This window comes from Sapajus apella, unplaced genomic scaffold (genome assembly GCF_009761245.1).
Source record: "Sapajus apella isolate SASKATOON/1434 unplaced genomic scaffold, GSC_monkey_1.0 scaffold101, whole genome shotgun sequence".
Classification (NCBI taxonomy): domain Eukaryota; kingdom Metazoa; phylum Chordata; class Mammalia; order Primates; family Cebidae; genus Sapajus; species Sapajus apella.
In genome coordinates, this window is record NW_022437041.1 from 2685312 (window position 1) to 2689388 (window position 4077).

The following is a 4077-nucleotide window of genomic DNA, read 5'->3' on the forward strand; positions in this document are numbered from 1 at the left end:
GTCAAGGAGCTCCTCTGTGGCCCAGATTGCCTCACTCCCCAGTGGAAAGGTATACTGTGAAGGTATTCTTCCTCTCTCATGAACTGGGAACTCATAGTTTTCTGTCAGGCCTACAGTGTGGGCTGCTGCCACCATATTTTTCAAAATACCCGAAGTTTGTTTTATTTTTATATTGAGCTTCCATATTCTTTCTTCAATAAAAGTTCACAGTGTGAATCTTTACACACTATTTTGCTATTTCCAAGTGGGTGAGGTCCGTTATCAAAGCCTCTAAGTCTCCATCTTGGAGGAAAAAAAAGCTAAGTATTGAAGTATCGATACATTTTGTTTTCATTTTTATTCACTTCAAAAGTTTTATATTTCTACTGAGACCTCTATTTTGACCTCTCGCTTATTAAGAAAGGTGTCAGTTTTCTGATATTTGGAGATATTTCAGTAATCTGCATGTTACTGACTTCTACATTAACTTCCTTGTAGTAAGAAAACTTACTTTATATTAATTCTATTATTTTATGTTTTTAAGTTGTCTTTTATGGCCCAAATGTGGTCAATCTTGAAGAATGTTCCATGTGATCATGAAAAAATATGTATTCTGCTATTGTGTATGTACTTTGCTAAACATTTCAACTAGATAAGTTGGTGATAGAGCTGTTCAGTTTAAAGATATTCTTATTTTCTGCTTGCTGCATCTGTCAATTACTAATGGGGGAATGTTGAAGTCTCCAACTATAATCGTGGCTTTGTTAGCTTATTTATCCTTCAGTTTTATCCATTTTACTGCATGTGTTTTAATGTTCTCCTGTTTGAGGCATACACATTTCATATTATTATGTCTTTTTGGAGAATTAACACTTTTATCATTAGATAAAGCTCTTTACCCCTGGTAATCTCTATCTTTCCTGAAGTCTGCTTTGTCTGAAATTAATATAGCTCCTTTGCTTTCTTTTGATTAACATTTCGTGTGTTTCTTTATCTTTTTACTTTTAAGCCAGCTGTATCTTTATATTTAAAATGGGTTTCTTGCAAGTGACACACAGCTGGAGTTTGGTTTTTTATCCACTCCAACAATTTCTATCTTTAAATGGTATATTTAGAACATTAACATCTAAAGAGATTATTGAGTGATATAGTTGGATAAATATCTACTATGCTTATAACTGTATTCTATTCCTCAAACAACCCTATATCACTTTATGTGTAAAACATATTACATTAGTTCATTTTCATACTGCTATAAAAAATACTTGAGACTGGGTAATTTATAAAGACAAAAGGTTTAATTGGCTCACAATTCTACGGGTTATACAGGAAGCATAATGGTTTCTGTGGAAGCCTCAGGAAACTTTCAATCATGGCAAAATGTGAAGGTGTTAGCAGGTACATCTTAGATGGCTGGAGCGCTAGGAAGAGAGAGAAAGAGGGAAGGTACCACACACTTGTAAATAACAAGATCTCATGAGAACCCTATCATAAGATAGCACTAGAGGGATGATGTTAAATCGTTAGAAACCTGCCCCAAATCCAGTCATCTCCCAGCAGGCCCTTTTTCCAACATTGTGTATTATAATTTGACATGAGATTTGGGCAGGGACACAGAATCAAACCATATTATTTCACCTCTGGCCTGTTTAAAATTTCATGTCTGTCTCACATTTCAAAATATAATTATGCCTTTCCAACAGTCTCCCAAAGTTTTAACTTATTTCAATATTAACTCAAAAGTCTGTAGTCCAAAGTCCCATCTGAGACAAGGCAAGTACCTTCTGGCTGTGAGTCTGTGAAATCAAAAAAGTTAGTTATTTTCAAGATACAAGGTGGGTACAGGCATTGGGTAAATAGTCTCATTCCAAGAGGGGGAATTCAGCCAAAAGAACAGGGCTACAGTCCTCACACAAGTCCAAAACCCAGCAGGGCAGTCAGTAAACCTTAAAGCTCTAAAATAATTTTTGACTCTATGTTCCACATCCAGAGCACACTGATGCAAAGGTGGGCTCCCAAGGTAGCTCGTCAGGGCTCAGGCCCCATGGTTCCTCTCAAGGTCTGGTGTTGAGCGCCTGCAGCTTTTCCAGGTGCACAAGGCAAGCTGTCAGTGGATCTACCATTCTGAGTTTTGTATGACAGTGTTCCTCTTCTCACAGCTTCACTAGGGAGTACTCCAGTGGAAATTCAGTGCTGGGGTTCCAGCCCCACATTTCCCCCCCAAACTGCCCTAGTAGAGGTTCTCTATGATGGCTTCACCCCTGCACCAGGCTTCTGCTTGGACATCCAGGCTCTTCCATACATCCTTTGAAATCTAGGTGAAACTCCCATGCATCAACTCTTGTACTCTACACACCCACAGCCTTAACACCACACAAAGGCTACCAAGGCTTATGGCTTGCATTCTCTGGAGCAGTGACCCCAGCTGTACCTTGACCGCTTTTAGTCACAGCTGAAGCTGGAGAGGCTGGGATGTGAGGAGCAGTGTCTTGAGGCTGTGCAGGACAGAGAGGCCCTGGGCTTGGCCCTCCAAACCGTTATTCCCTCCTAGGCCTCTAGACCTGTTACAGGAGGGGCTGCCAGAAAAGTGTCTGAAATGCCTTCAAGGTGTTTTCCCCATTGTCTTGGTAATCAACATTTGGCTCCTTTCTACTTATGCAAACTACAGTAGGCTTAAATTTTTCTCCAGAAAGTATATTTTTCTTTTCTACTTATGATGTAGAAGTCAGGCTGTATATTTTCAGGCTGTATATTTCCCAAACCTTTATGCTCCGCTTTCCTTTTAAATGTAAATTCTGGTTTTACATCATTTCGTTGCTCACAAATATGAGCTAGGCTGCTAGAAGCAGCCAGGCACCATCCTGAATGCTTTACTGCTTAAAAATTCCTTCCACTAGATACCCTAATTAATCTTTATCAAGATCAAAGTGCACAGATCCTTAGAGCAGGGGTATAATGCAGCCAATTGCTTTGCTAAGAAACAAAAGTGACCTTTGCTCTAGTTCCCAATAAGGTCTTTATTTCTATCTGAGACCTCATCAGCCTAGCCTTATTATCCATATCACTACCTGCATTTTGGTTACACACTTGTTGAATGGTTATTCAATAAGTCTTTAGGTATTTCCAAACATTCCCTCACTGTTCTGTATTCTTCTGAGCCCTCCACACTTTTTACCCAGTTTGCCCAGTTCCAAAGTCTCTTTCACATTTTTAGGTGTCTTTACAGCAATACTTCACTCCCAGTAACACTCTTCTGTATTAATCCATTCTCACACTGTTATAAAGAAATACCTGACTCTGGATAATTTATAAAGACAAGAGGTTTAATTGGCTCAAGTTTCTTCAGGCTGTATGGGAAGCATGATGGCTTCTGGAGAGGCCTCAGGGCACTTTCAAACATGGTAGAGGTGAATGGGAGCAGGCATGTCTTACGTGGTCAGAGCTACAGGAAGAGGCGCAGGGGAGGTGCCACACACGTTTAAACAACCAGATTTCATGAGAACTCTATCGCAGGACAGCACTAGGATGGTAGTTCTAAACAATTAGAAACTGTCCCCATAAGCCAATCACCTTTCACCAGGCCCCACTTCCAACACTGGGGATTACAATTCAATGTGAGATTTGGGCAGAGACACAGATCCAAACCATATCAGATACACACTATACAGAGTCTCTGCTTAAATTAGCTTTCTACTGTTAAATATTGTATTTTTTTCATTAGAGGCTTTAATGTATTAATCACAATCATTTCAAAATCCCTGTCTGATAATTTTAACGTCTGTGTCATGCCTGTATCTGGTTCTGATGATTCCTCTGTCTCTTCAGATTGTGTAATATTTGTATTTGGTGTACATTGTAATTTTTTGTTGAAAGCCAAGAGTGTGTTTTATTGGATAACAGAAAGTGAGCAAAAGAGGCCTTTATTATGGGGATTTATGCTAATATGGTTTGGGCTACATTAAATATGTCCTGTGACTAAATGTGTCCTGGTGCTAGTGGCTTCAAATTCCTTTAGTGCCTTATTTTTGTCTCACCTCTTGACTTTGGATTTCTCTAAGCACTATTCTCTTAAACAGTCTGTCTTTCAACTGTAACTAT